Raw genomic sequence first — 13,232 nt, forward strand, 5'->3', positions numbered from 1 at the left:
CATTGGTCGACATACGCGATTCATCATATCCATGAATACAGCAGGAGCATTTGTCAGACCGAACCATATGACAAGGAATTCATAATGCCCATATCGAGTACGAAAAGCAGTCTTCGGTACATCCTGCTCATGTACCTTCAACTGATGGTAGCCGGATTTCAAATCAATCTTCGAGAAATAGCTAACACCCTGAAGTTGATCAAACAAATCATCAATGCGAGGTAGTGGGTACTTGTTCTTGATAGTTACCTTATTTAGCTCATAGTAATCAATACACATTCGCATCGAACCGTCTTTCTTCTTGACAAATAACACTGGAGCACCCCAAGGAGAGGTAATCGGTCGATTAAAGCCTTTGTCAAGTAATTCCTGCAGTTGGATCATCATTTCTTTCATTTCAGCTGGCGCAAGACGATAAGGAGTCTTTGCAATCGGAGCACCACCAAGTACAAGATCAATTCGGAATTCTACTTGCCTATCCGGAGGAAGTCCAGGCAATTCTTCGGGAAAAACATTAGGATATTCATTAACAACGGGAACATCATTTACAGTTTTCTTATCCTCTTTTGAGATATCAACTGTATATGCCAGATAGATAGAACACCCCTTCGATATGAATTTATGAGCTTTTAGGAAAGAGATTATTTTTACGATTTTAAGTCTTTGTTCACCGTAGACATAAATAGGATTCTCTCATTCAATAAGAATGTGTACTATCTTTTCATAGCACAAGAGTTCTGCACGGTTCTTTGACAACCAATCCATGCCGAGAATAATATCAAAGTTGGGCAAGGAGATAGGAATCAGGTTAGCAAGAAAATTATAGCCTTCAATTTCTATCACACAATCCTTATAGACTTTATTAGCAAGTAATGATATACTTCCCGGAGTATCTACATGAAATGGTTGCGCGAGTGCATAGCAAGCAATTTGAAAGGAATGCGCAAATTCATGAGACACAAAAGAATCTGAGGCACCAGAATCAAATAAGACGTGAGCAGGTCTAGTGTTGACTAGAAATGTACCGGTCACAACATTCGGGTCTTCACGTGCCTCCTCTGTGGTAATCTGAAATGCACGGCCTTTAGCTTTTGGCACCTCTTCCTTTTTAGTCGGAGTACTCTTTGGTTGTTGAACAGGAGCTTGACTTCTCGCTGGTTGTTGAACAGAAGCTTGACTTCCCGTCATTTGACTAGTAAGAGTAGGGCAGAAACGCTTCATGTGGCCAGCAACACCACAAGCAAAGCATGTAACATTCTTCATCGGGCAAACGGACTTCATGTGACCTATTTCTCCACATCCATAACAAACCACTGATCCTTTTTCTAATCTGCATTCTCCCGGATGATTCTTTCCACAATTTCGACACGATGGTGATTGAATAGAAAAAGATTGTGATCTACCGCGGCCACGAGGGGTATTATGAGATTGCACTTGTTTACCAGGATCAGTTCGAATAGATTGAGTTGGTGGAATAGAGGAAACAGGAACGGTTCGATCAATACGTGGATGCTTCGAAACATAAAGAGTGGCACCACGTATTTCTAAGTCATGCTCACGCTTTTGAGCATACTCAACAGCTTTATCAAATGACAGAACATCCCGATTAGCCACGATCATACCGTAGTCCATCCAGGAATAACTAAATTTTATCGTCTTCAGTTGGAATATACTTTGCAGCAAACCGTGCTTTTTGATTGAATTGAGTTTCATAATCAATCACAGTCATTCATCCCTGTTTAAGCTCGAGGAATTCTTTCTCCAATCTTCTCCTCATGTCTAGAGGACAATACTTTCCTAGCAAGCGAGTTCTGAACATTTCCCAAGATAAATTATTTTGGTCATGCTCGTTTAGGAGCTTCGAATGTTGCTTCCCACCAGACTAAGGCTTCTCCGATGAGCATTATAGAAGCATACTTAGCCTTGTCTTCATTAACCACATGAGAGATACAAAATACTTTTTCTGTGTTCTGGATCCATGTAAGAACAACAATGGGATTAAGAACACCTGAAAACTCCGTAGCACCATTACTCTTGAAAGTTTTGAATGAAGAACGTCTCGCCTCCCCTTTTGAAGATTCTCTGATGGCTTTCTCTTTGCCTTTATCACCATTCTTTTTGTGTTCTTCGAGAGTATTTCGAATAACACCGGTAAGTTTACCCAAGAGTCGCTCCTCACGAGGGGATACTGGAGTATTTACTTCATCAGGACGAGGATCTCCATCCACTTCTGGTGTATGGCTACCCACTTGTTCAGCCATTGTTCTGCAAATTTGAAGTAATATAATATTTTAGAATATTATGATTTATCATTACCTAATACTTTACTTAAATCTTTCCTATGGTTTGTATTCATATACTTACAATGAATCCGTTCATATATTGAACTTCTGACGGTTTAAGTCTAAATACCAATCTGTGGTATTTAGTTCACTTAAACTACTGCTCTGATACCATGATTGACAGAACCCCTCTCTAAAATTACATCATATTACTCCAAAACATGCTACATGCATATTCATAAACAATATTTAACATTGATAGTTTAATTACAAAATACTGGATACAAACCGACTAAGTTTTAGTATATTACATAACTACCCATGAAATTATAATTTTATACATACACGATCACTAAAAACAAAAGTAATATTATTTTTTATTCTAAATCTTCCAACAGTATGTGTCTATATTGGATCCTTATTACCTGTAATAGTTAAACACTAAGAGAGATAAGCGGTGACGCTTAGTGAGTTCAAAAATAGATACAATATAACGTTATGCCATATATATACCAATATGACTGAAGCAAAGAGCAACAAAGAACAACAAAGGCATATGTGAATCATGTGACAAGCTTTCCATATCAACAGATGATCTGATTCAAAGATTTACAATCAATGAGATACAAAAATTTCAACTTGATATACATCAATAAGACTTCAGCCCAAGTGGCAGAGAAAATAAATGATTTCTGAATTAACATTTTGCTAGAATTTACAGGCTTTCAGCCCTATCCAGCATTCTGCCAGTGCCAAAGTGATGCTTACTCATTCACTTCATGGTCAAAGGCTAAATACCAATACCCAAGTGATGCTTAGTCATTCACTTCGTGGTCAAAGGTATAGCTCAATATCATATTAACACGGGAAAGCATATTGCACATATAACACATAACATACAATTGTTCATATAATTTGAACTCACCGTGAAATAACCGGAGGTTAAAATAGTAATTTGGGCAGCACTTCGTTTCTATAATTAACTTTCTTCGATGAAAACCGGGAGCTTTATTGAAAATCGGGCCTTGCGAGGGTTGAGCTTCAAACCGAAAAGATAAATTTCTCAGGGTCTTCGGGCACTTCGGGACGTTTTCAGGTGTTTGGTAGGTTCCCGGGGCTTCGGGGGTTCTAAAATAGCTTAAAAGAGGGTGTAAGGTGTAAAAAGTGTGAAATTTACAACCAAAATCGGGAGGTTTGCACCTCCCTTATATATGGTGTGAGGGCTCGGTTCCGAGGGGAGGAGGAAGGACACGCGGCTCGCATGCGAGGAGCCAGGTATCGGATCTCGTACTCGCCACCGCGATAAAACACGTCAAGCTTCAATTGGGCCGCGCCTTCAAATGCGAGGTTCTGCGACATGCGTCGGACACGGGGCAGGCATGCGAAGTGGGGCAACGTGGCCGATTCCGAGCCATGCATGCGAAATTTCTCGGATTTTGTGCCCCAAACTTCAAAAATTCATAATTTTCGGATACCAGCTCCGTTTTCGACGTTCTTTATAAGCACGCGTAGGCGAGATTATACTCTACAACTTTCGTTTAAACTCTGTTGGCTAATTTTGACTTTATTTTTAATATTATTATTTTTAACAGACCGGGACAGGAAAATCCGTTAAAAATTCATAACTTCTTCATCCGGTGTCCGTTTTCGTCTGTCTTTTTACCGTTGTACTACTATTGACGAGACCTTCGATTCTCGTTTAGGTTGTGTCGGCTAAAAATCAATCGATCTTTATTTCAAGTTTTTAGCTGTATACTGCTATACTGAAACTTAGAAAAATCATAACTTCCTCATACGAAGTCAGATTTGGACGTTCTTTTTATGCAATTTCTCGGTTTAACGAATACTATGACTTTCATTTAAATTACTAAAGCTAAAAAGTAGTTTATCGAAAACTCACTTTTTACGCTAAATAGTGTTTTTTCGGTTTTGTCGGTTTTGTCGCGGATATTCGATTGGTCATAACTTCTTCGTTATAACTCGGATTTCGATGAGGTTTTCGCCAAAATGTTTCTAACGAGATAATCTACAACTTTCAATAACATTATTTTTATTTATTTCCAACTTTATATTTTCGTTAATTTCGATAATTGACTTTTGATTGGAATCTCATACGACTTCCAATACTTCTCGAATGATTCTAAACATAGTTTTACTTCAAGTCTTCATAAAACCATCTTGTTAGAACTCAACACTCAAAATCATATATTAAATAATATTCATTTTTAAACAAAACACGATAACTCAACATGTATGTTACACCGGAAGACCTTGTGGGGGTTCCCAAGGCAGGAAGACCTTGTGGGGGTTCCCAAGGCAGGAAGACCATGTGGGGGTTCCCATGGCAGATAAGGCCACGTAGGGGTTCCCGTGGCATTAGGTGTAAGACCCTGGAGGGTTTCCATGGCTTCCTTTTATGATTATATGCAGGGCGTATGTGGTAGAGATAGCTTTTATAGCTAATATGATATGTGGATTGTGGATTGTGTGTGGGGTATGCTCTGGGGGACTCACTAAGCTTTGTGCTTACGGTAAACAGTTTTGGTTTCAGGTATCATCGATTTGGAAAGGAAGGGATCGGATTGATCGCAATGCACACACCTATGATTTCCGCAATCAATGATTTTGGGATGAACCAATGTTTGTAACTGCATCTACAATGATATCTAATTTTTTGTGAATAGTAGAATAATCATGATATATAGTAGCAAATTCCTTCGCCATATCTACCCTTAATTCCTCCAGTTTAAAATTAACATCTTCTCGAACTTTCTTAACTGCTTGAACATATAAAATATGTTTTTCTTTCGCCGCAGCTTTCAGTTCTTTCAATTCCTGATCAAAATACGGGGATTGAGCCTTGACACGTTTTTCATTGTTTCTATCGAGAATTTCCAACTCATCTCTCAGACGAAGCTCTTGATACTTGAGTATAACATCAACTTCTATGCCAGATATCGAATGACGACCCCCTGCATCCGCCTGAAGTTTTAATAACAAGTTCAACTTCATGTTAAGAATTTTGAACTGTTTACCAGACATTAACATATGATCTGGTATGTTTTCCTTCTCCGGATCAAATTCGAGATCCGCAAAGATACCCGTAAACTCACCATCTTCAGTGGTGTCATCATCATTAACTGTTTTAGGGCCATCAGTGGATTGGGATGGAAATAAAGAAGTAATAGGTTGTTGAAGGATTTGATCAAAAGTTGGAGAACGAGTAGTTTGTGGTAAAGTTGTGGGAACAGTAGAAACAAATGGTGGTAAAGAAGTAGTGGGGTGTAATGATAGTTGTTTCGAAGGAAGATGATATAATAAGATTAGGATTACCTTGAGCTTCGTTATTTGATACTCCTTCACCATTGTTGACATTTGTATCCATATGAGATATGTTCGTAGTGATGCCTGAAGTTCGAACCTACTCAGAAACTGATTCGACATTCGAAACTCCGGGTGGTGTGAAAACCGTCTTCTCAGGAGTGGATTGCTTCATATGATCACCTTGATTAATGGTTGTGTCCACATTAGATGTTTTCACAGAGCCATCAAGATCTCCAGTCGCCTCGACATTCGACTTGATTGGAGAATCCCTCTTTGGTGATGGAATGAATGAAGTATCATCGCAAAGTGGCGATTCTGGTACAATTTCGTCATCATCTTTAATCACCACTTTCCTCTTCTTCTTGGTAATCTTCTTTGCCATATCTTCAGCTCTTCGCTTTTTCGATGCAAGAGACACAGGAGTTGGAATTTCACGAATCACAACACCTTTGCGATTGAGTTGAGGCTTACGAGTGATCTTCGGTACACCTTTAGGATAAAAACTACTAGACCTCTCTGGTAAATGACGAGGCCTTTTATCCATTTTCTTCAATCGTTTCAAGACCCCAGATTTCGAAGGCATCACCTCCTTGGCAGGTGAAGAAGATTCTTCAACAACGGGCATTTGAACTTGCTTCGGTGGTTTATCAGACTTAACCACCTTCGTTGGAGTAACTTTAACAACCTTCTCCACTGGTTCAAGACTAGGTTTTGCAGGACTCCCGTTATCCTGTTTCTTTGATTCCTTCCTCTTTTCGATGGACCACTAGTGCATTTTGGTAATAAAACACTAGTTTCAATCGATGGATTGATAGTCTGTAAATACGCCACCAAAATAGGATTATTGGGATCAACCTTGTGATGCATCCCATCTGGAATTCTTGCAACAGATGGAAACGTATCCTGATCATCTTCGACAGTCTTAGGAAAATGATATAATGAGAATTCAGCCGTTTGTTCACCTTCGGGAACCAAAATACCTTCCTTTTCATATGCATATTGAAGAATCAAGCTCCAGTATCGAGCACATGAAATCCCATGAACAACATTCGTATTCCCAATGATCTTCACAAACTCAGCCCACAACTGAGTAGTGTAATCAACAGGTAGATCGTAATAGATACCTGCAACCAACGCATAAATATCCAGCTTTGCTTTATCTAATCCAACGCTTCGACCAGTCAAGCATCGAAGGTAAATTCCAAACAGAAAATTCCAGATACAAGGTAAGCAGGACTTCTTGAAATCACTTATCTTGGTAAGAACCGGCTGATAACCCATATCGTTGAACATGTGAAGAACTTGTTCATTCGATTCTAGTCTAGATTGTGTCGGCTAAAAATCGATCGATCTAAAATTTGATTTCCGGGCTACATACTGTTATGTCAAATCTTAGAAAAATCACAACTTCCTCTAACGAAGTCAGATTTGGACATTCTCTATATGCACGCTCTCGGTTTAACGTATACTACGACTTTTGTTTAGATCGCTAAGACTAAAAATTATTTTATCGCAAACTCACTTTTTACGATACACAATGTCGTGCCGGTTTTGTCGCAAAACTTCGACGGGTCATAACTTCTTCGTTATAAATCAGATTTCAGCGTTCCTTATATCCCTGAAATCCTTATTACGACTACTTCGGCTTTCTTTAAAGATATTGGGTAAAATCTTCATTCTATTTTTGATGCATATTTTTATTATTATTTTATTACATCGTTATAAGCACATATATTGCACATAGATCACATAAATCACATAATACTCAAATAATTCTTCTTCATTACTTCAAAATAGGTTACAATTGTTGACCCTAACTATTAGATCATCATACGAATGTTTAGCCAGAAACGCAGGCGTTACAACATGTAACGTAACAGATGTCTAAATGAGGGGGAGTCAACTATATACTACACTCTTTTTCCCTCCGTTAAAGTTTTTTTTCCACTGGGTTTTCTTTAAGAAGGTTTTTAATGAGGCAATACTTCAATGTTGAACTCAGATTTGAAAAAAAAGTCATCCAAGGGGGAGTATTATAAAAGTCATAAAACTATTGAGTTAGACAGAGCATGTGGATGAACATTTTTCACCCTTCAAATAATTTCCTTTAACTATTTAGTTACTATTTTGATGATGTAAGAATAGGAATATAAGTAGTATAAATACCCATCAAATGTGAAAGAAATAAACACACCATCTTGAATACAATCTTCTAAGCATTCAAGAATCCTCTCAAATCTTCTTCTTTTATTTTATAATGTTCTAGTTTAATTTTGTTAGTTTAAGTTTTAATTACATCAAATTTACAACTTTTATATATATATATATATATATATATATATATATATATATATATATATATATATATATATATATATATATAGACACACACACACCCGCCTTTACCCCATGTACGAGATATGCATTATTTTCCTCTTTTACTTTACAACTCTTAATGTACAACTAACACCCCCCCCCCCCCCTCCCACCCTCTCCTATTTTTCAAGTGAAGTTCGAGTTCGCTGCTCAAACAGACAACAAAGACTTCATTGTTGATGATAACAAGCATTCGAATTATTCTCCATGTAGAACCCGACACGACGTGACCTTTTCTTTCATCCTGCTACGGTCATTCTAAGTTTTTCCAACGAAACAAAGTGCCTTTTTGTTAGACTTTGATGATTTAGTTGAGGTGAGCTAATGTATACCTAGTTGAAACTTCATTTTGTATGTGCCATGGCACGTAAACATAGATTAATATGAAACTAGCAGGAATTAGTGGCGCCCTTGGCGCTGGGTTGGATCACCATCACGTAAATGTTGATAAATTTTTTATTTATTTATGAAAGAACATACATTCACTTCCCGAACCAAAAGACAATCAAAAGAGGTGGGGATCTACATGCATGACACAGGTCAAAAAAGACACATAAATTATAAGATAATCAATTAGTAGTGTTGGCTTCTACAATTCCCCAACATGTATCAACCATAACTTCATCAACATTAAATGACTTTATTGTTCTTATCTGATTTGATAGATTATCAGAATCAATCAGCTCACACTCCATATCAATGATCCCCAACTGAAATTCATACATAAAAATGTAATTTGATATGTGTTTTCATAAATTATTGACAAAATTGAAACTATTGAAAACTTTGAAGGATTGGAATGGAACTAAAGCAAGTGGTTTTCTTATACCCGTAACATTCATTCTCATTCCAAACAGATAGTCACCACAAGACACCCCTCTCTCAGTTGTGGTATATATCTGTTACGAAATATGAATTATAAGTGAAATTATTGATTAATATAAACGATTACAAAGATGGAATAAACTAATTTCTTGAAACTAATTTCTTGAAACGTACGCATGCTGGTCTGAGCTCCGTTTATTTCCGTAAATAGCAATCCCCTGATTTACCTATAAAAAAACAGATTTAAAGTTTGTGAAAGATATTTAAAAAAAAACTATCAAATAGAAACTATCAACTACTCTCCTTAGCAATCAAATACAAAGAACAATTAAAATACACTTTTACAGAAAACTTAGTGAATCATAAATCAACTATTTTAAACAATAACTAACCTTTAAGTGAAGAAGCAACTAAGAACATAAAAGGAGTACTGAGAGAAACTTTTCAACTATAAAATCCATCCAATTAATCATAAAAAGAACACGAGTAACCATTTTCTTTTCAGTAAACTTAGGTTGCTACTTTTCAGCAGTATAGTAGGCGTTTTTTTAACAATGTACTCAACATTTTAATTACGAAGTTTTAATCTTTAAAATAAAATAAAAATTAAAAAAATTAAAAAAAAAAAAAAAGAGTCCAAAATCAAAATCTATATTTATGTGAATTAAAAAGAAAGGCTCTTGTTTCTACACCATTTGTTCAAATGAAAGTAAGCTGCAAATCTGATCGTAACCTTCCAATCAATTTTTTTTCATTAAATTCTAGTTAGCTATCATCAAACTCTTTTTCACAAGTAGATTGCTAGTCTTCTGACTTTAAAAGTGAAGCTTAGATTCTGGAATCACTTAAAGGGCATGAAAGTAATTGTGAAACTGGGCACGTTGACCATAATATCTATAAATATAAAGCAAGAAGTTATCAAATTAACAAATAAATAATTTATGAAATAAAAAAGGACTTACTTAAATTCGCAAGTAAAGGTTGTTCCTTGAAATAGCTTCAAGACTTCAGGGAGTCATATCCCATTAGCAATCCTATAACATAAACATTGTAACATTGTAAACAATCAACCAAGTAAGTTTTTGTTTTTTCTTATAAAATAAGAGTAATATTTGTGTATACTTTGCAAACATTGGCTTAATGGGTATGCTTGGAACCATTGATAATGTTGATGAGAAAAACTGAACCCCTTTATCGATCAAAGAAGAGATGAGCAAATCTTGAAGAGTAAAGATTATAAAGAAACAATAATAATCAACTAAAAGTTTGATCCTCTTTAATAAAAATAGAATAATTATCAGTAAAAAACCACAACCGTAAAAAATTAATCTTGGAATCATCAGCAAAGGAAAAAACTAAAGGAAGAACAGTTCTCATCATGACACCAATTCTTAAATTCTTGACCTACAAAAGGAATTTAAAGATATAAATAAAAAAGTTTTTTTAAAAAATGTTAATAATTGAAAAGTAAAAGAGTTACCAGTGACTATAAAGTTGATGTCCATCTCTACAAGATCTCATTAGATTAATAATGAGGTTTCTCTAACGCATGATACTTCCATTACCTGTTTGTAAACTGACAAATTCTATATTTTATATAATATACAAGAATAAATTAAAGGGGGGCAAAATCGTAAAAAAAATTCATACCATATTTTTCGAAGCAGTGAAGAGGATCAGGAAGTGACGGTATACAGAGAAGTGAATCACAGCCAAAACAAACCAAAATAAATTGTTTTTTATATCTTAAATAATAAAACTTGCTTCACAGAACAAAAATAAACACTGAAAAGCTCATCAAGCCAATTCAAATCATAAAAAACCATCAAACCCACATAAAATTCTCCAAAAGCATAAAAATAGAAAGTAAAAATTGATCATCCACTAAGAGAAGATTGGTTTTATCAGCTGATTAGCCGATATGTTGACCGATAATAAAAGAGACAGATATACAGAAAAAGAGGGGCGGGCGGCTGAGGCGCAGGACACCCTGTTGGAATATAAAAAAACGATAAGCAACTATTAACATATCCTAAATTCACACACATAACTTCTCTGAGAAGAATAAAAAGAGGATGGTAGTTAGCCACATAAGAACGGGTTGCTGCTGTCTGGATTTAGGGGTACAGAGGGAGTTAGACTATGTTCCAGGTCGGAACAGAGCAACCGGGAAGCTGTCCCTTTCCACTCTTCTCCTCTCGATATATCCCTCTTCGATCTCATCGACTAACTCCGTCTTCTGGTTGAGGTTTGAAGCAGAAAAGCATCTTCTCTCTGTCGGTTCTCCGCAAAGGAGTCTCTTTTCTACATCGGAGAGGGGAACGGCGTTGGAGGAAGGGTGGAGGAAGGATGAGGGAGGCAAGGTCGACGGTGGTGTGTTGATGGAGGTGGGAATGAAAATTAAGAGGGAAAACAGATTGAGGGCAAAAATATTGGAGTCGGTAGAGGATTTATGACTGGAAGGTAAGGAGGCGGGGGCTAAAAAAGAGTTGTGGCAAATGTATAAAACCCAGAAAATTGTGTGGCACAAATCTAAATCCTAAAAGTTTCCTGTTCACGAGAATTAATATGTATATAATTCCATATCATATTAATAATCTATACAATGTTGGTCTTTTTTTAATAAAAAAATATATTTAAAAAATCTTAAATTGTAATAATGAAAAATCATATGCAATAAGTAACGTTTTTAAAATATATAATCTTTAATTTATAAATAAAATATTATAATAAACTACTCATAAAATTATTTATTATTTTAAAATTTAACCCTTTTAAAACTCAAGGTGATCTTAATGTAAACCCCAATGCATATTATGTGTTTAGATAATTAATATGTAATTTCATTCATTTTTTTAATTGTGTTTACATCAGTTAAATATCAATTATGTTTTATTAATAATCTTACTGTCACATCAATAATAATTTTTTTAATAAACTTTTAATTATTGATTAAGTAATTATTCAATAATACTAAACTTAAATTTAATTTAATTAACTAAACATTTCAAAATCTAAAAAAAACACCAAAAAGTAGTTTATGTTACTGGGATATAATGTATAATAATTGATTTTAAACATATAAATTAAATGATCTCTATTATATAAATATATTTATATAAAAATATATATTAAGTAAATTAAATAATAAAATAAAGGTAAATTTAAAAAACAGTTAATTATTATGTTTGCAAGTCTTTCAAGTATAATCTTAAGTGTGCAAATGTGTAATATATGGTCCTTTAAATAGGTTTGCAAATGCAAATGTGTAATATGTAGTCTTTTAAATGGGTTTGCAAGAGTCACAAGTTGTGGAGGCTTTTAGGGCTCCCACAAACCCACATATATGTCCAACAACATCCAATCTCAAAGACTCAAACGTATATGTAAAGTTCTAGCAATAGAAATTATCTATATTTTAAATCTTATAAATTTAAATATCAAACCTAAAAACAAGTAAATAAAATAATTTAAAAGTGGATGGCCGTGTTAGAAACTTTAGTGGGACATGTCGCCATGTTAAACTGACTCGGTTACGTGTTAAGCCCAGTCAACGAATAATATGTACTTCCCGGATCCGGCCAAAACGGCTGTTCACCAACTTTTTCTTCGTTTCATATTTTGGAAAACTTTCACATCAATTAACATATATTTTCGCCTTTTCGGTGATAATTCTCACTTATTTAGTAGTATAAAACTAATTGATTTCTGTATATTTTATTTACAACAATAAAATATGAAAAGTTAATTAAAGAGATATAAATCAAATTAATTAAAAGCTGTAAAATACATTATATAATAGGTTCGAATTTCATATATATTTCAACTTTACGACTATCTGTACTTCTAAACTAAAAGTTAAAAATAGCAAAAAGTATTAAGACGCCACTTATGTTGTTGTATTGTATTTTGTATTTACCGTCATTTAAGGGTGTAAACCATCGGTATCGAATGTTTAAAAACCAAATTTTTAATTGAATCGGTGTGGTGATCGGTTTTCGGTTCAACCAGTTCGACCGTCGAGTCAAGCTGTTTCTACAATTTTCATTTTTTTTTCATTTTCCTACACACATAAATACTAAATACATACATAAATCAAAATTTTGACGTCTATAAGTTCAAACATTAAAATTAAACATAAAACAACTTGTAGATCAAACAAAATACATTAAAAAAACATATAACCATAAGTTTTATATCAATTCATGTGTTTTTATTCGATTTAACCGGTTCAACCGGTTAAATTTTAAATGGTTCAACCGGGTTTTTGTAAAAAGCGGTCGGTTCGTTTCGGTTTAGAAATAATAGGCATAAATTCGGTGATGATTGAACCGCTCCCTTTCCCGGTTCCCGTTTAAACCGGTTCGACCGGGCGGTTCAAACCAGTTTTTAAAACATTGTCGAGATTTATCAGTTTAAATTTAT

At 34.9% G+C, this 13,232-nt stretch overlaps 1 long non-coding RNA gene across 4 annotated transcripts; it reads right to left on the minus strand.

The window, feature by feature from the left end:
* Positions 1-8,420: 8,420 nt before the first annotated feature.
* LOC145132991 (uncharacterized) lies at positions 8,421-11,275 on the minus strand. 4 transcript variants are annotated; one of them, XR_013718328.1, is made up of 8 exons: positions 10,458-11,275; positions 10,288-10,383; positions 10,123-10,211; positions 9,930-9,996; positions 9,770-9,841; positions 8,982-9,034; positions 8,812-8,881; positions 8,421-8,692 (listed from the first exon to the last, which is right to left on the minus strand). It is a non-coding gene; the product is annotated as an uncharacterized LOC145132991 (long non-coding RNA). The 4 variants fall into 4 exon arrangements; XR_013718326.1 differs by having other exon boundaries at positions 9,930-10,026; XR_013718327.1 differs by having other exon boundaries at positions 9,930-10,211; positions 10,288-10,372.
* Positions 11,276-13,232: the final 1,957 nt, after the last annotated feature.

This window comes from Lactuca virosa, chromosome 8 (assembly GCF_052849685.1).
Source record: "Lactuca virosa cultivar CGN04683 chromosome 8, Lactuca_virosa_CGN04683_v6, whole genome shotgun sequence".
In the NCBI taxonomy this organism is placed as follows: Eukaryota; Viridiplantae; Streptophyta; class Magnoliopsida; order Asterales; family Asteraceae; genus Lactuca; species Lactuca virosa.